We start from the raw sequence: 25279 nt of genomic DNA on the forward strand, positions 1-25279 counted from the left end.
TTCACATTAAAATTATCTTTTCTCTAGCTTATGTTAAAATTTGAAAATATTTTTGCCTTCCAGAAGTATCTAAAGTCTGCGTTATTAATATTATTTTAAAACTTTTTAAATGAGGTATACTGGCATGGCAAGGAATTGTATTTTATTTTAAGACCAGTATGATAGATACATTTGAAAATAAGAATGCTATTTGACTTTAAGGTCTATCTTGCAAAACTTTGCAGTGTGGAAGAAACCATGGGTCGAATGATTCTGTCTAATTTTATTCCAAAGTAGGCTGGACCACTAAAGTCAAGTAAATTATGACACCTGAAGGTTTTCTATTTTTTTGTTTGTTTTAATGAAATCTGAAAGTAACTTGGAATTAAAGAAATGTTCTTATAAGTTGGGTATAGAAGTTCCCTTTATGGAGAAGAAAGGAAATTTGGGAATCTATGTTTTTTTTAAGGAAATCTCAAAAAGTCTATGTTTACTTTTGTCAGGTTAGCTTTCTGAATTAAAAGTAATGGAAATTTCCCCTAGGGAAATGTCAGGAATATAAATAATCTTAATTTAGCAATCATCTGTCTTCTAGATTAATCATGTCTTGCCTTTTGAAAGTTATTACCTGGAATGATACAATTTAAAAGAAATTTAAAATTAACACGGCCTGAAAATTTTTGGGGAAATTTCTGATTTGAAACAACAGGACTGTGTTAATAATAGATGCCATCCTAGGAAATGCACATCTGTCCTAGAGGGTCCCTGTGGTGTAACAAAGAGAATGCACTTTGCAGTTGGATAGACAGGTGTGAGCAATAACTCTACAGCATCCAGTTGTTCTGCTGCCTTCGATTGTAGTTAACCTTTCTGAGCCTCAGTTTCTTTATCTGTGAGAATTAAAAATACACTGCAAAATTGTAATAAGGGTTAGAAATAATTTGCACAAGTTGCTGAATGTAGCTTTCAACCATAATAGATGCTTAATCAATGCTAGTCGTTGTAATTAATTATTAATATTAATTCTTTTGAGCAAAAGATTTACCTTAGGAGTTTTGTTAAGGTTGAGTGGTTAGAGATTGCTTACTTTCATGTTGTAAATATATCACTATTAATTATCATTTGTATTTTCATGTTTTAAAAGGCATTCTAAATCAGAAGACGGGTTATGTCAAAGGATATAAAGGGTACTTTTTCTGTAGTCTTAGTTGTTCCGTATTAATGATATCTAATATCTCTTTTGGGACAGTGGTTCAATATCTTTTAAAGGCAGAGCCCACACGTTATGGAATTGTGTACTGGAGGACTGCAGACCAGATGAGTTGCTATGGCTGTCCTCCTCTTTGCTCCAGCTGTTTCACCAAGTAGCACTCTATTGGTCCATTTCAGTCCTGAAGCTATCTGTTTCTATAAATATCAGCCCTGGTACTTTTCAGTAGTCTGATATTTATAGGAAAAAAGAGAAGGTTATTTTTTTTTCTTGAAATAAGAACTTTGCAAGAAATATTATGTTTAATATGTATCATATTTTTAGGTGCTAGTTTAGGGAAAATAATTTAGTAGTTAAGATATATAAGTTTAAAATAATTGGATATGATTAAGGTAATTTGGGACATTATTTTAGGAAATTATTTAAAATAGAAATTTCAGTAGCATCAACATCAACATACTCAGGTTTTATAATGAGTCATTTTTAAGAATGCAGATGCTGATGAATGTTTATTTTGAGTTTTAAATTGTGAGTAGAAGATTACGTTATAGTAGAAATAGGCCACAAGCTAGAGTAATATATTTTGGAAACGTTTTAAATAGTCAAGGGCAAAGCAAAAGGGATTCCTTTGTTAACTCTCAATTCCCTTGAAACTTGACCCAATATAGAATCATTCAGCTTTCTTAGAATGTTCCATGATAAACCTTAGTATGAGCTTAACAATTTTTATTTTCTTATTTATGAAGTTCTGATTGAACTGAGTTTCTAGTGATATCAATTTACTTCCTTTTGAGACTCTTAAATAGTAACCATATATTTTAGAAGTGTAAATCTCTTCCTAGGGTAAAAAGAGATTCAGATTCAGAACTTTAAGTACCATATTATAACTTTTAAATTCTTCTATTAACTTCTTGATCATAGGAGTGAGAGCCAAGCTTTTTCAGGGACTAAATACTTTCCAAGTGAAATTAAGAATATATTTTTATACCTTATTCCATCATTCTAAAATGTAAAACTGAACTGATTCTAGGATTAGAAATGTATACTGATTTATAAATGAAAACTGTAGTATTATATAAAATAGTGTTTTTTCTAGATCAATTCAGGATATCGTTTTAGGAGACAAGGGAAGTCATTCTTCAATGAGTTATAGGAAGAGGAATAAAATACATAAGATAAGACTTACTTTGAAAGAAATGCATTTGCGGGCCATGGTCTTCATAAATTTCTCTGACAGAAAATCATGAGGAAAAGTTTAGATCATAAACAAGGAACTTCTGATCCTACAGAGTTTCTTCAGTAGGGCCCCTGTGAAGAAACATTCAGCTATATTTTGCTAGTTGTCACAGTAATTGCCTGGTCATATTTCTTCTTTGTCAGCTTAGCAACTCAGAACTCCCATTCATGTGAGGTCAGTAGTTTGTTGCAAGTGTTCTAAATTAAAGCCAATTATAACCTGAACTAGGTGAGTAGTTAGTGAGATGGAGCGAAGGAACCAAATTGGATTGAGATTGAAGTAAAACTGATGGGGCTATTTGATGGAGTAGATATTAGGTCTGGAGAGAGAGCGAGTGATCAAGGATGACTCAGAATTCTAATCTGGCAGACTAGAGAATTCTCTTTCCAGATTTTAGGTATTTAAAATGAGAAATAGAAATCAGCTTGATGGAGGATGACAAATGGGTATAATTTTGGATATATCAAGTCCAAAGATCCATTGAAACAGAGAGTGAATTTTAAAAAGTGCATGTATATTTTCATAATCATGTTGCAGAGTCAATGAATGAATGCCCTTCTATATGTGTTGTGGTGGGGGTGGGTGGAGGTTAGCTTGCAAGTCAGGTGGCAGGTATTGGCTCATGGATGCTTGGAATGTCTCTGCTGCCTTCTACTCTCTTTCCCAACTCGGTATCAGTGAGAATCAGAAGGTGTACGTTGCACAGAACTGCGAGCGCATGAAAGATGTTTGCTACCTGTCACTATAGGAGAGGAGGACATTATATCCTCAAAAAACAAAAACAAAACAAAAATTATGCTTCTAAGAACACTTAAGAACCTTAAGCTGTTCCACTTGACTGAACACAAGCATCTACTTCAATTCCTTATCCTTAAATATTCTCTAAGAATATTTATCTGGGTTTTCAATAAAAGTCACAGCTCTGAACCTGTTGAGATAATATATTATATGGTACAATTCAACAATAACAAAAAGCCTCAATCATCCTTGTATATTGCACAGATTCTCTTTCCTTGACTCTTTGAAATGTGTTGTATTGTCTTTGAAATGTGGAAAAATATGAAGAACTGTTTAAAAATATATTGAACTTGCAAAATCACAGATGCAGTACTCTGCTTTAGAATTACTCTTTAAAGAATAAGACCTAAAGCAGTTTTACATTTGGCAGTACAAATAATCTCTTCCAGCGCAGAATTGGCAGGTGTTCATAACACATAGCACTGCCAATTTCTGGCAAAGGAATACCATCTTTTTCATTAAACAACAAACATAAACTTGGCATGCTTATGCTAAAGAAACTTGTCTACTTCATCATGGGGGAAGAGTTGAATCTACTTCTTTTTCTGATTTCTGCTTTGGGAGTATGGAAATTACATCCATTTTTGGCATCTTTAGTTTGAACAGAATTATTTGATATTTTATTGTTTTTGAAATTTTGCTTGGTAACAACGTGGTTAATAAACTCAGATTAAAAACAAAATATACTCCTTGCCATCTCTCAAGAATGTCTACATTGTCATCAATAAGCTGTCTATTTTTGGGGGTGGCTATACTTGTATGACATCATTCAGCTTTTCATATTTTTTATTTAATCCCTGGGCCCTTAGGCTTCTCCCCTCAAATTACAAACTATTCATTCACCAGAAGCTTTGTGTTAAAGTAATTTTTGTAATTACTTCCTACCAGTGGGAAACAAGGAATAGTAAGCCTTTATCTCCTAGCTTCCTTTCAGGATTTTCATTTTCCTGCATGAACCCAAGTGCTTGTGTCGCTGGTGTGGTTGTCATGGTGCTGTGAAGCAGTGTCTTTGTCCCAGGTGGGAAACATGTACAAGTCAGAAATGATTTGGGAGTTGCTCCTGGTTGCCAGGGAATGAAACTATGAAACGAGATCTAGAATAATGGGAAGACTATTCCTTATTTTAATGACTCTAGGAACATCCTAGGCACAGAGTCCTTCCTTGAATCTGTGGACACATCAGTAGGTGCTATAACCCTTTGTATTTGGAAATTCTCATGACCTATGCCCCAAACAAAGAGAAACTTTGGTGGTCTTTGTAACCCACCAAAAAAAAAAAAAATCAAACAAGAGATTAATTTTAGCAGATATTTTCTTATTAAATGAAGGATGGAACATGATATTACTAAATCATTAAGATCTGTCAAATAACAACCACTCTTTTAGGAAGACCTTAAAGGATAAATTTTTCACAGATGTGTGTTTTAGTTTATACTGTAATCTAAGGATCAGCCATTTTTCAAGGCTAATACCATTGGATTCATACAGAAATACTAATCATATTTATGGAATTCCTTTTCAGGTTGGTTTTGTATATTTTACTCTGTGGGTATTTCTAATAATTATTAATAAAAAGAAGACTATTGAAGATTGAATTATTACATAAAATAATCAGAAAGCAGAGCAATAGTTAAAGAGCTTTCAGATGTGAAACATAAAGGATAATACTTCATTTCCTTGTATTAAAATGTCTTACTGGACATAGTCTCTCTCTTCGTGAATAGGTACAATGTTCATCAACCTTGTTTGTATTGACCAGGATTAAAGTGTTACAAATGCAACTCTATATTTTTTCCTAATGAAAAATTGAATATGGAACTATTTAGTTATTAATGTGACTTTAATGGAGAAAGAATTGGAAGGTTTTAGATATATCTGGATGATTGAAGTAAAATTAAAAGCAGTTAATTTATATTAGGGTATAAAGCTAATTCAGACACTTTAGGCCAGATATTGATTCTTAAATTAAATAATCACCTACTCAGAAGTAACTATGTCCATTATTGACCCACAAAAGAGCAATTCATACCAAGAAAAAACTTTGCATTTAAAATGCATTTCCTTTTTCTGAATATAAAATATATCCTATTATCAAAATATACTTTTAGTGTTTGGTTTTATTCATGTCAACTGCTTTTGCTTAGGAGGGATAGGACCAATTTTTAGTAAAATATTAAGTGCGTTTTGACTCTGCACATTCCAAGTGTATCTGTTTAAACACATTTTAAAGCCTATACCTACTTTTTCTCCACGTGCAGCTTACTCACAAACTTTCACATTAGTAAGTGGGAAGCATTTGTGTTAGGATTTTGAACACTTTTGGAGGTTGAATAATCTTTCGTTTCATCATTTCTATTTCTAACTAATGTGATTGATAGTTTTAAAGAAGATAATTTACTGTAAAGTAGATCTTATTTATATTTCTGTCATTGTTTATTTTCTCTTTCCTGCTGGATCATCAGTCATTAAGCTTAAATATAAAATTTATTTATGAGGATCAATGCTATTTGCTCCTCATCATCCTCATTTGATATTTTGCAAACTGTTTGTTTATTTGTGAGCTCCTTGCATCCCTGTGGAGAATTTAGGTGTATTATTCTCAATCCTCTTTCTTAATGGGATCTTTTTTATCCCTGTCTCCCTGTGGAGCATCTTTTAGGCAGACAAGGTGGGAGTTAGTGATAAGTATTGAAGAGAAATGGAACAATGGGAAAAATAATTGTAGCACAGAAATAATATTTTTATTTGAAAATTGTTTGAGATTAGATTATGGGGACTGTGAATTAAAATATGCGGGCTGCCCTCAGGCCAAAATAAATGCTCCTTTAATGCATGATTCTTCAAGGGGAACTGAATACATGGTTTTGTTCTTTCAATACCAGAAATTTTACTCTAATTTTCAACTGTGATCTACCTGGTCTAAATATCTAAAATTAAAAATTCTTAATGGAAGTTCTTGAACTTGGGAACTTGTATATGATGGAAAGATTTATTTTAGAAGTGATTGGAGGGGCTAGCCCCATGGCCAAGTGGTTAAGTTCGCTTGCTCTGCTTGGGTCGCCCAGGGTTTCGCTGGTTCAGATCCTGGGTGCGAACATGGCACCGCTCATCAGGCCACTTTGAGGCATCCCACATGCCACAACTAGAAGGACCCACAACTAAAATATACAACTATGTGCTGGGGGGATTTGGGGAGAAAACAGCAGGAAAAAAAAAGGTTGGCAACAGTTGTTAGCTCAGGTGATTGGATCCATTTCCCGATGTGAGAATATAAAGTTTACTGTAGATAAGTAATTACATACAGTATATTCCTATATCACTTTCCAGTACCTTACTTGTCTGCCTGGCTTCTGCTGGCCCTGCTGGCATGCCCTGCAGGCTGCTCTCATTGGTGCAGCAGACCACCCTGAGGTCTGGCTAGGACCCTGTTTACCCAGCTCATGTGTTCCTCCCACAGCTTCCGTTGTGGGAACACAGTGACCCTGGTTCAGCGGCCTTTTTTTGCCAGGCTCCCCAGGAAACTCCGATATTTCTGTTCTTGCAGCCTGGGAACCAAGGGGAGCCATGGCTTCCTTGGCTGCAACCAGATGGATGTGCTAGCAGCGCATGCAGTGTTGTCCTTCAGAGTCCCCAAAACAGAGCAGGGAAAAAGGTTTCAGCCTTTGGAGGTCCTCAAGAAGCTGCATGTTTTAATACCGTGTCCTTTCTCTTCTGAAACTTGGCCTTGAAGGGGACTGGGCAGAAATCAGAACCACTGTCTCCTCATTTCTGTTTGTCTCCCTCGTTCCCGAAGCCTTGCAAGATCAGGTGTGTATTTTCCTTCCTCTAATTAAATGCTTTTTCCTCAAGACTTCAGTCTCATGACTAAGACTTACGACGGCCAGAATTTTCCTCTCATAGGTGGAAAACGCAAATAAAAACCAAACAAGCAAATAAAGAAACTATGTTCTGTCCTCCAGGTTAGGTGAGAACTAAGAAGACTGAGAAAATCCCTTCTCTCTCCACACAGCCTAGCTTACGAATCTCTTTTCTTTTGAAAAATCTTATTTGAACTCCAGAAATTGAATATTGAGTCTCTTTATATTCTTGGTGCAACAATGCTAGTGTCCAACGGCCTCCTTCCTTCCTCCTTCCTCCTCCTTCAGTCACAGCCTCCTAACCATTGCTTGGGGACGGTTAGCGAGTCATCTATGCACAAAGACGCAGAAGAATAAACATTACATTTTCCAAATATCATCCCCGTTGCACAAGTTATCTTATTTCTGTGGTCCACGCTGTTGTAGTTCCAAATTGTTATTGTTGCAGAAACCATATATATCAGAGGGTTGTTGAAAGGGCTTTTGCTAGAATCTCTCCCCCTCATTTTATACATGTAATTTAGCTTGAAGAGTGGTAAGATGTCAAATGCAAAATAGCAAAAAACAGAGTTACAAATAGAATTAATGTCAGAAAAAATAAATTTTATCTTTACAATTTGAGTAGGTTTTACCATATGACTGTAATCTAAATGCATCACAAATATGGCTTTGACGTCCTGAGTCACTAGGAAAATCCTGGATTTTCAGTTTTCCCATTCTATACTTTTGCGTTTGGAGTCTTAATCCTACTTGACTATTATTTTCTTTTTCTAATATCTACAAATATAGAATTTTATCCCAAATTTCACAGAATGTGTTGTGATTAAAAGAGGAAATAGAGTTTATTATCTTTGTGAATATAGAAACCTGATATTTTATTTATGATATGATTAAAATAAATAAGTGATTTTTATGAAAATCAGAGGATAATAGTATTAATATAACCATCATGAGCCCATATACTCACTTTTGCAGATTTTCTGACTTTTGGTCCAGAGAGAGAATAACACTGTTGAAAGTGACGGAGGTACCATGTCCAATCCTCCCTGAGTACAAATAGGGAGGTCATCTGTTTTAGTCTTCTTCAATTCTTGGCAATAACAAAGGAAAAATTAATAAGAACAGTCATGAAGACAGTTCCTTACCTTAGGTACCCAGATCCAGTGACTAAATCTTAAAGAACAGCTTGAATGCGATATACAGCAGAAAAACTAATGGGAATGGGAAACTGCAAGTTCTCCATGTTTAGTCCCTTGAGAATATCCCTCATATTTCTAGTTATAGGGGCAAAATATGAGTGATTATTTCAGAAAACATATTTTGATTAATATAAGAACATTGCATTAAGATGGGATCACATACATTCCCTGTTCAGCCCCCTTTCCACACACACTGTGACCCCACCTTAGTGGCCATTCCTATGAAAGGTGTTTCATAGCCAAAGGAAGACAGTCCAACTGTGCTAAATTTCTTAGAGTAAAGTTAGCCAAGGATATCCTGTAAAAACAGACTCAAACATCTGAATCTGATCTCTTCAGCCAGTTTTAAAATTAGATCTTCAAACTGGGTCTTTAGAACACTAAAGAAATCAGAAATCTCAGCAGTGACTTCTTTTTGCTATAAAACTATCTACCGTGTATCTCTTTAACAATCTTTACTATTTCCTATCTCACAGAGAAGGAAAAAGAGCTCACACTTTTCAGCTAGTTCATAGGAAAACTAAAACGTTTATCAGAGATGGAATAAGTGTCCTTAGTTTATGCCTTTAGAAAGTCTGAAGACATAATATGAAATGATTAATAAGTTTTAGATAAATGCATACATTATTGGTACAAAATACATTATTTTTGTTTATTGGGCTCCATATGTGCTCTCCCATCAAAGAGTGTAGTATACCTCAATAAAGATTGGTAAAGAAACATACAGTTAAGACTCAACCACTGTGCAATTAGCATTCTAATGACTGATTAGAAAACATGTTATGCGACTTTAGAGATGTCCGTCAAGGCTGGAGTTTTTAAGGGACTTCAGGTGGATCTTGAAGGATGCCTCGGTTTTGAATCAAGATGCAGTGAGTAGGGAGAAAGGAAGACTTTCCTAAGGAAGGAAGAGAAAAGTTAGGTGGAGATATAATGGTGATAATATGATGATGATATTATTATTAAATCATATTACTTCAGGTCTGTTTTTTACATAATAACTAATTCAACTAATGAATTCAGACTGATTCAGTGTCTAAGCTGTCTTTGATGTGGTAAATTTTTTTTTCTTTAGTTTAATTTTAGCCCAAAGGCTTACCATTGAGTAGCTTTGTGACCTAAGTCGTGCTACTTAACCTATCAGTGCCTCAGTTTCCTCATCTACAAGTCAGAGAAAATAACAGTACTTACTTCAAAGGATTGTTCTTTGGATTAGTCTGATACTGATGTACAGCACTTAGTTCTAGTTCCTGGCACTTACTAAACTCTCAGCAGAAGTCACCTCTTAATATTCTTTTATCATGACTACATTTTCCCTTTCTTGATAGGTGCAGGTTTTATCTTGTAAGAATCAGCAGCCGTTTTTCTTTGAGCTTGTGGTTTGTTGTGTTTTCATCATAGCATCCCTTTTGTTTTTCTTCCTTTGGTGACATGCACACCCTCCCTCTTGTGTTTCTACTTTCAGCTTCTAGGAAATTGCTCTCCAGTGGAATTTTCTGTGATGATGAAAATGTTCTACATCAGTGCACTTCAGTAGGGTAGCCCCTAGCCATTTATAGCAATTGAGATGTGATTAGTGGACTAAGGAACTGAATTTTTAATTTGATTTAATTTTAATTAATTTAAATTTAAAGAGCTTCGTGTGACTAATTGCTCTTGTAGTGCACAGCACAGGTCAAGGATTTGGACCATGGTATATATCTTCTTGACAGTTTTCAAAGGTGTTTATAAGCCTTACTTCCTTTGAGTCTTCCAAGAATTACATGACATAGAATAGATGGGATTACTCGTTTTTCCTCTTTGCTCGACGTGGCTTATTCAAGGTCTAGCACAGAGCCTAGCACAGAGCAGGTCTTCAATAAATATTGATTGAATGAATTAATGATTGATTCTGATATTCAGAAATGTTAAGTACCTTGCCCAAAGAAAATAATTTAAAAATTTAAAAATAATTTTAAAAATTCTTAATTTGATGATAAATGCAGACTTTTCGGGTACAGTCATATGCCACATAACGACCTTTCAGTCAATGGTAGACTTCATATATGACAGTGGTCCCATGAGATTATAATGGAGCTGAAAAATTCGTATACCTAGTGATGTCATAGCTGTTATTGTAACACAGTAGTGCAATGCATTATTCACGTGTTTGTTGTGATGCTGGCCTAAACAAACCTATGGCGCTGCCAGTGGTATAAAATTATGAACAGTACATAACACTTGATAATAAACGACTATGTTACTGGTTTATGTATTTACTACACTATACTTCTTATGTTTATTTTAAAGTATACTCTTTCTACTTGTAACAAAGAAGTTTACTGTAAAATGGTGTGCCGTGCTATGCCAGCAGCAGCCTCATACATCCGTGTTTACTGCACCCCTTAATTGCATTATTTTCTCTTGTGCTTGATTTATTCTCATGTTGCTCGTTCGTCATGGCCCCAAGCGTACAAAATCCACTGCTAATGTTGCCAGTAAGAGGCCATGTTGAGTGATTGACCTGGAAACAAAATTAAAAGTGATTAAGGACTACAAAGGTAGAAAATCAGTGATGGTTATTGCTTGCCAATCAGGCATGTCCCATTCCGTCATAGCTACAATCTTAAAGAAAAAGAACAAAGTGATGGAAGCTGCTAAAGGATCTGCTTGCTTGAAGGCAGTGAGAGTAACAGAAATTTGAGAAGGGCCTATATAATGCATGGAGAAACTTCTAATGACCTGGATTGAAGACCAGACACAGAAGTGTATTCCTCTCAGCACTGTGGCAATTGCTGCCAAAGCAAAAAGTTTGTTTGAGATGTTGAAAGAAAAGGCTGGACCCAACTATGATGTTGAATTTACTACAAGCTCTGGATGGTTTAAACAGTTCAAGAATCATAGTCACTACATAATGTGAAAGTGGTGAGTGGTGAGTCTGTGAGTGCTGATATGAAGGCAGCTGAAGAATTTTTGGAAACTTTAGATAAGCTGTTTGTGGAGGAAAATTACTTACCTCAGCAAATATTCAATATGGATGAAACCTCCCTATTCTGGAAACAGATGCCTGAAAGGACGTTCATCCATAAGGAGGCCAAGTCAATGCCAGGTTTCAAGGCTTGTAAGGACAGGATAACAGTCTTGCTCGGGGCGACGCTGTAGGCTACAAATTGAAACTCTTTGTGATCTGGCACAGTGAGAACCCCAGGGCCTTCAAGCATTTCAACAAACACACACTGCTAGTGTACTACTGGAGCAATAAGAAGTCGTAGATGACCCAGTTCCTCTTCCAAGATGCCCTCCTTCATTGCTATGCCAGCAAAATGGATTGAAGAATAACGTAGCTTTCAAGATATTGCTTGTTGTTGATAGTGCCCCTGGACATCCTCTTTTTATTGGTGATCTTCATCCCAATATCAAAGCAGTGTTTCTCCCTCCAAACACCACCTCTTTGATCCAACTAATGGATCAAGGAATTATAGCAGCTTTTTTTGGTTTTTTTCTAAGGAAGATTCACCCTAAGCTAACATCCACTGCCAATCTTCCTCTTTTTCTGTGTGAGCCACCACCACAGCATGGCCACTGATAGACGAGTGGTGTAGGTCTGTGCCCAGGAACCAAACCTGGGCTGCTGAAGCAGAGCGCACCAAACTTAACCACCAGGGCTGGCCCGAGTTATAGCAGCTTTTAAGACCTACTACCTGAGGAGGACCTTTGCCCAGGGCATTGCTGCAACTGAAGAAGACACTGATATAATTTTGGAAGGGTTACAGCATCAGAACCTTGCTTGGGTTTTGGGATGATGTCACCAAGGAGTGTATGAATGGCATCTGGAAGATGACACTCAGGAGGTTCACCCATGATTTCAGAGGATTTGCCAAGGATGAAGAGGTTGCAAAAATCAACAAGGCTGTGGTTGAGATGGCAAACAACTTTAACCTGAATGTGGATGAGAATGACATTGAGGAGCTCCTACAGGTGGTTCCTGAGGAGTTGACTAATGAGGACTTGTTGGAACTGGAACACGAACGCAGAGCTAAAGAAGAGGCAAGAAAAGGAAACTGCAGGAGAAGATAAAGAAAAACGCCCAAGAAAATTCACAGTGAAAGGTTTAGCAGAAGCTTTTGCAGAACTCAGTGAGTACCTTAAAATGTTTGGAAACGTGGACCCAAACACCAAAAGGTTTTCATTAATAGGGAGGAATGTTCATGGTGCATTATATGCTTACAAGAAAATCTATGATGAAAAAAAGAAAGAAACTGAGAAAACCACCATGGCATATTTCTGAAAAGAATGATACTTCTTCAAGAAGGGCCTCAGGCAGGTCCTCCAGAAAGTATTTCAGAAGAAGACATTGTTATCAGAGGAGATGACACTCCATACATGTTATTGCCCATGAAGACCTTCCAGTGGGATGAGATGTGGAGGTGGAAGACAGTGATATTGATGATCCTGACCTTGTGTAGGCCTAGGCTAATATGTCTTAGTTTTTAACAAAAAAGTTTAAAAAGTAAAAAAAAAAATTTAAATTTAAAAAATAGAAAAAACCTTATAGAATAAGGATATAAAGAAAGTAATTTTGTACATCTGTACAGCGTGTGATTTCAACTGTTATTACAAAAGAGTAAAAAAGTTAAAAAATTAAAAAATTTATAAAGTAAAAGAGTTACAGTAAGCTAAGGTTAATTTGTTATTGAAGAAGGAAAAGTTTCTTAAATAAATTTAGTGCAACCTTTGTACGGTGTTTATAAAGCCTACAGCAGTGTGCAGTAATGTCCTAGGCCTTCACGTGCACTCACCACTCACTCACTGACTCACCCAGGGCAGCTTCCAGTCCTGCAAGCTCCATTCATGGTAAGCGTGCTACAGAGGTGTACCATTTTTTGTCCTTTATACTGTATTTTTTACTGTAATTTTTCTATGTTTAGATACACAAATGCTTACCATTGTGTTATAGTTGCCTACAGTATTCAGTACAGTAACATGCTGTACAGGTTTGTAGCCCAGGAGCAATAGGCTATACCATACAGCTTAGGTGTGTAGTAGGCTAGACCATCTAGGTTTGTGTAAGTGCACTTTGTGATGTTTGCACAAGGACTAAATTGCCTAATGAGGCGTTTCTCAGAAGGTATCCTCGTCGTTAAGTGATGTGTAACTGTACTTTTAAAACTGAACAAAAGGAGCTTTCAACTGAAAGTTGTCAGGAAGGTCAAAAATGAAATACTATGTAGGACAGCCAGTGTGACATATAAGAAAATTCACAGTGTCAAAGATTCTCTGTAATTCATGGGAGAAAATTAGAAGGAAGATAATCCAAAAATGCACTTAGCTCCCCAGATGTCTGTTTATTGCATCCAGCCTATGTGATGAAGTCCGCTGTTGATTGTCTGAAGGGACTTCATTGCATAGTCTGTCTGAGTACGGAGGGTGGTTGTTGAATGGGACTCAGGAGGGGGATGCACAGCACAGGAGAGATGGTGGCATGCTCCAAGTTTATGATGTAGAGCTTGTTATGGTGTCTGTCACACATTTCTTCCTCTTATTCTAAAGGCATTTTTTTCCATCTCTATGAACTTTCGTAAAGATGCTCATGGGTCTCAAGTGGGAGAAGCAAAGAGTGTACAGATGGATGATAAAGGTCTCCTCTGTCTTTGTAAATATTTGGCTGGAATTTGGGTCCTTTTTGCCCTTTTGTATTTTTTTTTCATCACCATCGTTGCCAAATTTCTGTAAAGAACGTTATCTTCTCTTGCTCCCTCCTTGTTATCACTTAGTCTCTTTTCCAGCTCCCCTCAGCTTGGCTCTCATCCTCAGCACTTTACATAAATAGCTTCCCCCAGATACTGAAAGACACTTGAAAATTTCAACAGATTTTTTTTTTCTCGGAGCCTTTTCTCTAGAACTTCTTCATGACATTTGATAGCATATTGTTTCGTTAAGTTTTCTTTTCTCTTGGCTTCTGTCACACAGTATCCCTTCCTATCTCTGATCAGTTGTTTTGAGTCTCTTTTCTCTTCTTATCATTTAGTGTTATATTTTCCTTCATACTCAATTTTATCTTACATAGTTTCAAAAGAGATGCTCCTTTATGGCTCCAAGTGTCATTTTCACTGGTTACCCTCAAGTCTTTCTGGTGTGGGTTTCGGAGCCTAGCAGACTTGGGTTCAAACAGTTGCTCTGCTGTGGATTAGCTCTGTGAACTTAGGCGCTATGGGCAACTTCTCCAGATACCATTCCCTCTTCTATATAATGGAAATTCTGTCTGCTTCAAGATGCTGCTGGTGATATGGTGCCCTACATAAGATGTGCAGTCAACTCATCATCTCTCTCACATCTTTCCCTTTTCCTTTCTTACCACTGCCACAGCAATAGTTTGTATTCTTTTCTCATATTTGTCTCAGGAAAGGCCAGTTAACACCAGATTATAAAGACCTTATTTTACAACTTAAAAAAAAAAAACAAAAAAAGAAGCCCCAATCTACTCACAGAAGTGATATATTGTGATGTGTATTTTAGAAGATCTGTTGTGCATCCACATGAAGTATAGAATAGAGAAGTGAGATAATGGAGCAGTTTGGAGTTGACTGGACTAATCCAGATGATAGGTGATGAGGGCATCCAGTGTGTCTACTCCATTGTGAAAAAGGAGGAAGGGATGGGGTTTGAGCGCATTTTAAGAAGCAGAACAAAACATTTTTATGGGGCCACATTGATGTGAGGCTGTTTGTGATTATTATAAATATTACATTTTTAACTTTTAAAATTTCGAAGAAACATGAACAATAGAATGCCTTATGCCATCCCTGACCCCTACCTAACCTCTGAGCATAGTGTTCAGGGAGGGGGCAGAGATAAGGGCTGCCTGTTAGATTTATCACCTGCTATTTTTTTTAAATGTACAGAAAGCATAATTTTTAAAATTTGTTTTTGAAATCATGAAATAATTTCATGATTATTTTCATAGATATAAATATCAGAACACAGGGTGCTTCATTAGTAATGTCACGTGTCTATCTTTATGGAAGGAAAAGGGGAGAACTTGGTGCCTGATTAGATGTAGGTTTGGGAGAGGCATCTAATGCTGTTAGATAGGCTTCCTTATTGCCTACCCGTTTGTTATTACTTCTATAAACCTATACTCTTTTCTGTATCTGCAGTATCTTCTTGTTCCCTCTCCTTAGTATTCACTATCCAGCTTGAGTGTCATTTTTCAATGAAAGTTTTTTTTTCCTTTTTTCGTGAAATTTCATTATTCTTATAAGTTCATTTTTACACCTTGTCATATACCATCTTATGTGAATTATTGCATATGTTTTTACTCCTTAATTCATTGAAATCTAGTTTATACTTCCTGCAATTTCATTTATTTGCAAAATAAATAACAAAACTCTTTGATGACAAAACTGTGCTGCTGTGTTTTGCTTTGTACTCACTTACCTCTCTGTGGCATTAGAGTCCTCCTTTGGCTTTCATGACTTGACTATTACTTGGATTTCCTTCTTAGCCTCCTTCCTTGGTAACTTTTCCTGTTCCCACCCTTTTCATGCAGGTTTTCCCTGAGGTTCTGTTTTTGTCCTCTGCTTTTCTTGTGTTTTGTACCATTGGTGATCTTTAGGAGAGCTGCACAGTGTTATGTCTTGCCCAATTCCTCTCTTGAGTTCCAAGACTGTGTATTCAACCACTTATTAGCTACCTGCGCTTGGACATCCCACAAAGACCTCTAACTCAACATGGCCAACTTTGAGCTCGTCTCTAACCATCTGTCAGTTTCTAAACTAGTCTTTGCTTCTCCTTTTAGATCCCAGTCTTAGTGAATGGTACTGACATCCACCCAGGTAACCCTTCTGACTTTCAAATCTCCTTATCTAATAGGTGAGCAAGACCCACAAATTATATACCCAGAAAGCTCTCAAGAGAGCCCCCTCAGTATCCACTGTTTCTGCTTTTGTTTAGAGTCTAATTTTTTGATTCAAATACTGCAGCAGCCTCCTACCTATTCTCTGCTTCTAAATCTGGCTCCCTCTAGTCCATTTTGAGATAGAATGTTACCAAACTTTGTGGATTGTGTACCCACACCACGTGACCACGTATGTGTGTGTGTGTGTCTACACACACACAAACGTGTTACTATAGTTTATCCATTACAGAACATGCATGACATGAATTATAGGACATTCACAGAGATAGAAATTATAAAGAATGTAGTTAAGATAACTTTTGCTGGAAGTTCTATTTTTTTCCATATTCCAGTAACTATTTTTATATATTTTTGCAATATAAGTACCCTGGTACCCTGCTTTGGAGATTACTGTTTTTGATTGAAGATACAGTGATCTTTGTTAAGTGCAATACTTATATTGTCACTGTTTACTCTAAAATCCATAAGTCATTCCTCACTCCTTATTGGATAAAATATAAATTTTTTATCAATGCCCTCTGTGGCTTAGAACCTCCTTATTTTAGCTGTCTTACTATTCATTAGTCACTCCCTCTGCCCACTATAGACTCTGTAGTTTAAACTCTGCTGAACTTTAAATTCCCTAAACACACGCTTTCTCCAACATGGCCTTCTTCTTTGTCCTTATATATGCTAGAATCCTTATCTCTTCCTTTTGGAATGTTGGAATGTATCCTTGTATCAGACTTTACCTGGCAAACCCTAGATCATCTTTTTGAGAAGAGAATAAATATCTGCCTTGGATTTTTTAGAATCTGAAGATGGGGATAGTGATATTTGTCTCATATCTGAGGACTAAATGACATAATTCACTTCAACCCCAAAATAGGCACATGTGGTTTGCCTATTTTAACTTATATCCACCTCCTATTTTTGTTTAATCTCATCTAATATTGTCCTTTGAGAATAAAAATAAAAATTTTATTTTCCTTCAAGCTTCTTGTTTCTAATAGTTTAAGGGAGGTCTACTTTTTCATAGCTAACATTGTATATAATTGAAGAAGAGCCTACCGTAAGGCACATTAGAGGGGAAAATTAGAAAATGCTTTAAGAAAATGCTCAATCTCTTAAAAAAGAAATTGTTCTACATAAATACTTTCAAAAAAGAGCTGGACATAATTTTTCTTTTCTAATGAAATTGTACTCTGTAGAGTTTCTTAGTCTGCAAACTCCTTGAATTTGATTTTCTGTGTATGTGCATATTTGTGTTGTCCCTTCTCTCCCAGAGAGGTCACATAGCTTGTAAAAGATTTTCAGTGGAGTCCACTATTTTAAAATTTGGGGAGATAACTGTCCTCAGACTGTTTTAATATTCTTTGGGTAATTTAATTTGCTTTTCTAAGCTATATGTATAGATATATTGGGAAATAAATGGGTGAGAAATGAATCTTATTTATGTAATGGTATATGTTGCCTACCAACTGCTAGACTTTTAATATCAGAATATTAATGGAATAACATAACTATCCTTCATAAAACAGGCATATTTTTGGTTTTCTCTTAAATGCATGAGTAAACTACTCTAGTCCAATAGTATCTACTAGTGACACTTGAAGAGATATGTTTTGGTGAGAGGGAAATTCGTCTCAATATGCTTTCTTTTCATTAATGCAGAAGATAAAGAAAAACATGACACCCATCCCAACAAGTAGGCTACTTTTGTATTTGAAAGCTTAGGAAATGCATCCCACAGAAATAATAATGCTCTGAGTGCAGAGGTCTTCGTTATCTCAGCCAACAGTGGTCTTCAGAAGCAATGACATCATTGTTGCTTCTTCACTGACTTCAGAATTCAGGCAAGAGCCAGAAGCCTAGGAACTTAGGCAGCTTCTTTGTCAGACATAGTGCAGAAAAGAAGACACAAAGAGCCTCCCTTTGAGTCATGGCAGGCTTTGCAACTGCTTTCTTGGCCCTTTGTGAAAGCACATGACTAGACTTGTAGAAGATTAACCTCCTTACCATTTCTGTAAAAAATTAAACAGATGCAAAGCAGCTCCATCACCTTTTTTCCTCTCTGTTGTGAATTCAGTATTATGGTGGGCAGTGAATTATTTTGAATTCCCTCAGAGAGGCCAGGGCAGTCAATGGGGACTGTGAATGAGGGCCCTCTGAAGGGCTCAGTTGTGGGTTTTCTGGGGCTTTCACTGTTCTTTATAGCATTATTCTTCTGAAAGAGTTCCCTCTAAGAGTGGGGTCAGTCTGTAGACCTTTATAGTGCTTGAAGTAATCCACCCTTTAATCTGTTCCTTCCTGTGGGAAAATCAGTTTGAAAAAAAGAAAGTGAGCTGATATTTACATCCAGATATAGACTATTTAGACTGTTTACTTTTAATTTAGTACTACTCTTTGCATGAAAATAGCTTGTTTTCAACTTCAGTTCTTTAAAAAAGAAAAAAAATTCTATAAATTTAGTACACAGTTTATGCTGATAATTTTATCTAGTCATTTATGAAAACTGATGAGTTGATGTTCTTAACCCCGTTTCCTACCCTGGATTATCATTTTATTAATCCAGCATATATTACATATTTTCTTAAAATAAGTATATACTATTTTATTGTTATGAAATAAATGACCTCCATATCTTTTTTATTTCCCTAGTTCTGAATATATTTATATATTCTGTATATGGAAAGGATTATGTATCTTATGAGTATATGTCAAAATATTATGCTTGAGGGTAACAAGGTTTAGCTCTTGACTTTTAGTGACAATATCGGTGACAGTGAAAACACAACAATGATTTCCTTTGGGAATGGGATAGTAATTGGAAGATGGGATGGTGAGAGAAGACTGTTTTTTTCCCTCAATTTTTACAATGCAGCCATGCATTCATGTATTATTATATAGTTGAAAAAAGTTGAAACAACAAAGAGGAAGTTTATTAGGCTGAGAGAAGTAGTGAGCATTTTAGTTCAGGTTCTGCTTATTCTACTTCCAATTCTGTAAAGATCGTACTTACGGCAGGTTCCAATTCCAATCTAAAAACTCCAGATCATTAGGAAGAAGGAAAGGAGATTGAGAATAATATTTCCATTGCAAAATGTCTGAAGGACAGAAGTAGAATGGTTTTTAGGCCCAATCTTTTGAAGGCCAAGGGTGTATCACAATTTCCTTTCTAGTTTCTGACTGTTAGAAATAAAATAAAGTTAGCTGCCTCCAATTATCTTTGAAATAACATACAGTGAAAAAGAAAAAAGTGAAAAATGAAGTAAATTGGGTTTAGGCAAGGAAGTCAATGAAAGAATTTGCATTCCTTTATTCACTTGATCTCTCCTCTCCTTTCACCTTCTAGAACCCTTCTTGGAGAAAATTGGTGATGTGCCTTAAACCTAGCTGGCACCTTACCCCAGTGCCTAATTTAGGGGCATGCAGAGACAAAATTATAAGGGTAATTTGAATATTCAGATAAAGTGAATTTTCACTTTTAATGTTATGATGTAGTCATATAATTTTTCCACTATTTTGGATTTATTTCACTTTTTTGGTATGTAGAAAAGTGAGAAGAAATTGATGGGGTAGGGTGCTGATAGAGGGGGCTACACTTGGGGAAAACAGATTTAGAAACATAAGAGCCCTGAGATTGCGGAGCACAGAGGCCATCACAGAAGGAGAGCTATGGGAGGAGCAACGCCCTGAAGAGTTACAAGTGCTTGCCACTTAATTCCTGTCTTTGCTGCCCCGCCTCTTGTTCCTAGATGATGTGCTGAGGCTAAGAAACCTAGCTTTAGCTGCTTACCTCAGGTGAAGCTTTGGGAATCTGAGCAGCATAGTACAATGCAAAATGCCTTGGTCTCTAGGAGTCAGGAAGTATGAGTTCCGGTCCTCATTTGCCACTAGCAGCGACATCTAAGGGACTTGCTTCTCTGTTGTGCTTGTAGCTACCCTCCAGATGGACATATTAGGTTTTTTTGCTTTTTTGGTGAGGAAGATTGGCCTTGAGGTAACATCTTTTCCAGTATTCGTCTATTTTTTTGTATGTGGGATGACACCACAGCATGGCTTGATGAGCGGTGTGTAGGTCTATGCCTGTGATCTGAACCCTTGAACCTGGGGCCACTAAAGTGGAACACACGAACTTAACCACTACACCACTGGGCCAGCCCTGATGTGTTAGATTTTAAGCTCCTTGAAGCTTCTTTACACTCATGGTGCTCAGCATAGGGCCTGGCACCTGGAACCTAGTCATAATACATTTTTTGAGTGAAAATACATCATTTTTCTGGCTGTAAAAATAGGGTGGGGTTGGGTGGTTAGAGGTTGTCGTGCTTCCTAAGGTTCCTTCAAGCTCTTAAACCTGGATTTTGGGTCATCTGGTTAATTTTTTTTCCTACACAAGCATCTCATCTGTAATAGCCTTGACAGGTCAGCCAGCTTTTCTGCTTCAATAACAGTATCCTCACTATCACTGTGTGGTGTTTTCTAGTTTTTTATCTGTGCTATTTAACAGTTTCTTGGTCTCCGTTCCTGCTTCCTTTTAATGAGGTTGAACCATAGTAATTGCCATTTTTTTAAAGTCCAAAACAGTTGAGTATTGGCAGTTTCAAATGGTGCAACTAAAGTTCATCATCCAAACTGTAGTCACAGGGATTTCATCCCTGCTTTAAAGGTTTCAGTGGCTTCTCATTATTCCCCTGCCCCTCCCCTCACCCCTCCACCCCCTCCAGCCCCTTCTTGTCCTGACTCACAAGGGCTTTGATGGTCTGACCCTCACTTTCCCAGCTGGCCTGTTCTGTTACCAATCTCTTTCACTGTCTACACTCCAGCTGCAGAGAAATTTCAGTTCCTGGACTGCTAAGCTGTCTCTTCAGTGTGGGCCTTTGGGAATGCCATTTCTTTTGCCCGAAAGACTCTCTTCTTCCTTCCCTTCTCCTCCACCCCTCGACTCTGTAGCCTAGCTTGGCCAACACCCATTTTGGCAATGGAAGAGAGATAATATACACATAATAAATCACCATAAATGATTTAGTATTTTAGAAGTGTTATTGAGAGAAGGATTTTCTTCCCTGTAACTACCCTGACCCTGCATTTCTAATGTCCTATTTAAGTGGTGGTACCCAAAACTGAATACCCTACCTCAGGTGTGGTCTGAGGAGCAGAGACTGCAGTGGGAAGAAAGATGAGTGCCATTGTTTGGGGTCCTGTATTCTATCAGTATGATTTTCTAAGGCAGTTAGTTATCCCTATGAACTCATAGGGATTTTCCATTGCTCTGGACATAAAAGGAGCTTAAAAAAAAGGTTTGGCTGGAATTTCTTGTTTCTAGGAGCCCAGGACAAAGGGGTCATCATTGGGAAGTTAGGAAAGCATGACAATTTTCAAAAACAGTTATTTTATTTTATTTTTTAAAAATAGCTTTCAAGTATTTATAGAACAGATTAGGAAATGAAGTGCTTTCCCAGACAGGTGTTTTTGCTATGCTTTGGAACACTGGTATGGGAGAAATGCTACTGTAGCCTTCTTTTGCTCCTTCCTGTATAATAATGTTAGCTTTGCCAAAATTATGAGTAATCAGTATAGGAAATGTAGTTATTTTTGGTTTAATATTATGTTTTCGTAAAGAATGAGATAATAGAAAATGAAGTGGGAGAAATAAGTAAAGTTAAAAGTACAGGCTTTGGATCTAGACTGCCTGGGTGAATCTGGATTCCACCTTAGACAGTTTGCTTAAACTTTCGGTGCCTCCATTTCTGCACATGTAAAATGGGGGGGACAACAGTGTCTTCCTCATTGGGTTCTTTTGAGAATTAAATGAGATAAAGTGCTTAGAATAGTGTCTGGCACATCATCAACACCATCATCATAAAATAAATGTACTTATTATTATTTTAAATATAAGTGGTCATGCAGAATCCCAGGGGCTTTAAAAGAGTTAGTTAATGTTTCATGATGTAATTCTTATACAGACCTTTTCTAATTAATACGATAGGGCTGTGATCATTCTGTAAATCTTCGAGTGCTTCCTACTTGTTTAAATATGGTTTTTTATTATTTTACATTCTTTTTATAAGCTGAACTTGGTCAAACATCTTGAAAAAGCATGATGAAAAGTATTATTTGAAAATGTAGACATTTGCTCTTCTGTTGCATTTTAGATTTGGAAATATTTAAATTAGTGGTAGAGATCAGAAATATGAACTCTCTCATTCGTGTTTCGTTCTGTTTCTCCCCAGTCATGCTTCCCCTGTCCTCTTCCCAGCTCTCTCTCCCTTTCTTTCTCTCTCTCGTTCTTGCAGACATGCACACATATACACACATGCACGTGTCTAGTCTTTCTTTTTCTCTTTCTCTCTCCATTATTAGGAAAATATAAGTAAATTGTAAGCTGAATAACTACTGTGCACTGGAGTTGTAGATAATTTCATCTCCTGATATTTTGTAGGTAATGTTTCTAGAATATGTGAGGAACTTCTGTGGCTTTATTGTTATAATAGTGTGTACGCGGCATTCTTGACTGATTGATTGATGACTATTTAAATATTCATCTAGACTCAGATTCTCTCATTCTGGTACTCATTATCTTTATTTATTTATTTATTCCAAAATTTTTGTCAGAACATTTTTTTAAAAATTAGTTAATGTGACAAGCTCTTATGGACCTTACAACTTTTTCTCTTAACCTTGGGACATTTGGGCTGGTTTACAGCTGTTTCTCCACTGCATCGTCCTTTCTAGATGATATGCCCTGCTAAGAGGTAGTCTTTCTTTTGTATGATTTTAATTTACTGGCTATTTTTCACTTTCATCTTTTAACTTAAGTGAAACATTATAAAGGTACAAAAAGGTACACAAATAAAATTGCAGACACTTATGTATGTATCATAAGTTTAAATAGCTAGCAATATTTTCCCATATTTGCTTTGAATCTTTCTGTTGTCTTTTTTTTCTTAAATAAAACATTGTAGATACAGTTAAAGCCACCCTATTCATCCCTTTCCACTCCTTCCTACCTGAGGGGTGTTCATTCACAAATTTTGATATGAATTATTCTTGTGAATGTTTTTATATTTTTACTAGATCCATACGGAATGTTAGTTAGGGCCCAGGTGCAGAAAAGAGTTAACATAACAATGCTGAGACTGTTATCCTCAGAAGGGCCTGCCTGCAAGGTTGGCCCTCAGTTGGGCTCTGAGAACATGGATTTCAGGAGGTTCCCACCATGACCAGAACGGGGCCCACTGCGCCTACGCCATATAAATAATGTGGTTGATCCTGAACATTTGCTTTCTTTCTGGAAATCTGGAATTTGGGTATGTGCCAGGCAGAGGTTGCCTATGCTTCTAGCCCTCAATAAAAAGCTTGGGCACTGAGTCTCTAATGAGTTCCCTTATCAGACAACTTTTCATGTGTTCACAACTCATTGCTGGAGGAATTAAGCGAGGCCTGTGTGACTCCACTGGGAGAGGACTGTTGGAAGTTTGCGTCTGGTTTCCTCTGGACTTCACCCCAGGTGTCTTTTCCTTTGCTGATTTCTCTTTGTATCCTTTACTGTAATAAGGCTTAGCCGTAAGCACAACTGTATGCTGAGTCCTGTGAGTCCTCCTAGTGAATCATCAGACCTGTGTGTGGTCTTAGAGATCCCTGACAGAATTAACTTTTGTGTTGGTTGGCATATAGGCTAAGGGGCTCCAACAAGAGACTCCAGAGTGCAATGACTTGAACAATAAAGAATTTTTTATTTTTTTCTAGTGTAAGAGTTTAGACATTGAAAGATCTTTAGACTGACAAAGGTAAATGGCCAGCCAGCACACACACAAGTTACTGGAGCCGTGAACATTAGGGAAAGCTTATAGGGAGAGCAGCACAGCGGGGAGGGACACAGCCCCCTGGATTGCCCATTTCATTCTGGGGCAGCCCAGATAACTCTAGCAGGTCTTGATGACAGGCTGTGGGACAGGGATCTCAGTGTTTGGGCTGTGGTGCTTTTAAGCTGCATGACTGGGGAAGTACCAGTTCCTCTTCTGTTGTGATCAAAGGCCAAAATACAATGGTAGTGTGACATGGCAGAATTTAGGCTCCAGGCCTGTACTAACAGATGACAATTTACATATGGGGGAATACCAGCTTCTAACCTGGCATGATCAGTGGGCTGGAGTCCAAGCCTCGAAGTTGCAGTTACATCTATGACATGGCCAGCTAGCAAGAGGATTTGTCACATCCCGTTCATGGTTGAGAATAATCCCTGTTTTCTTCTGATGCTCATGAAAGGGTTTTGAATATTCTCCTATTTACAAACTGATCAGTCTTTCAATGATCCCGACTTTATCCAAAAGTCTCTCTGCCTTAGTCCTTCTCTCCTGTCCTCCTTTGGGTATTAAAGTCTATGCCCCTATTTAGCTGAGGTGGTTCCTATTCTGAGCCCCGACCACCCATCCCAAGCCCTCCCAACCTGCCTTAACGTCCATCCTCACCTGGCTGCTTAAGGCGGCCTACACCTCAAAGATGGTTTTCATTTCTTTTTTATTTCTGGTGCTGGTAACTTCTCCTTTATTGCAAGACCAGGTTTAATTTAAAAGAATGTTGGCTATATTTCATGTAGCATTTCTAAGTAGTTTTTTGCAGCAGTTTTTTTTTTTTTTTTAAATTTCATAATATTTATTGTTTGATTACAACTAGTACTGTTTTGGTAAAGATCCATACTGGGATGGCACTCAGGATTTTGCTGTTTTTAAAAGCCAGATTGACTAAACAATTGAGTACTCAGCCCATTTGACTAATTTATAGGAAAAAATTGACTAATTGATCAGCTGATGAGTGAGTGGGCTAACTCTATCCACTATATGTTTTCTTGGTAAGCTCCTTCCTTTGTCCTCCCCCCCTTCCTTCCTCCCTCCCTTTTCCCTCTTTTTCTCCCCCTCCCTCTCTCCTGACCCTTTCTTATGGTGATGACGATTGGCCAGCCCCAGCATTCTGTTTTTGGTTTTCTTGTTCAAGGAGTTGAGAGTGAGTTGCTCATTGATGCACCATAAGACAAGTTTAGGAGAAATGTTTTTATAATTTATCCAAATATAAACACTGCGGCTCTTTCTTTTTAATTTACCACTCCCTTCCAAAAACAGTTAT

At 37.1% G+C, this 25279-nt stretch overlaps 1 protein-coding gene across 2 annotated transcripts in view; it reads left to right on the forward strand.

Annotated features, from left to right (window-relative positions):
- The window catches only part of ADAMTS3 (ADAM metallopeptidase with thrombospondin type 1 motif 3), a 267146-nt gene that overhangs the window by 132142 nt on the left and 109725 nt on the right, over window positions 1–25279 (forward strand). The window lies entirely within an intron of this gene.

The sequence above is a fragment of the Equus asinus genome, chromosome 3, assembly GCF_041296235.1.
Source record: "Equus asinus isolate D_3611 breed Donkey chromosome 3, EquAss-T2T_v2, whole genome shotgun sequence".
NCBI classification, from domain to species: Eukaryota; Metazoa; Chordata; class Mammalia; order Perissodactyla; family Equidae; genus Equus; species Equus asinus.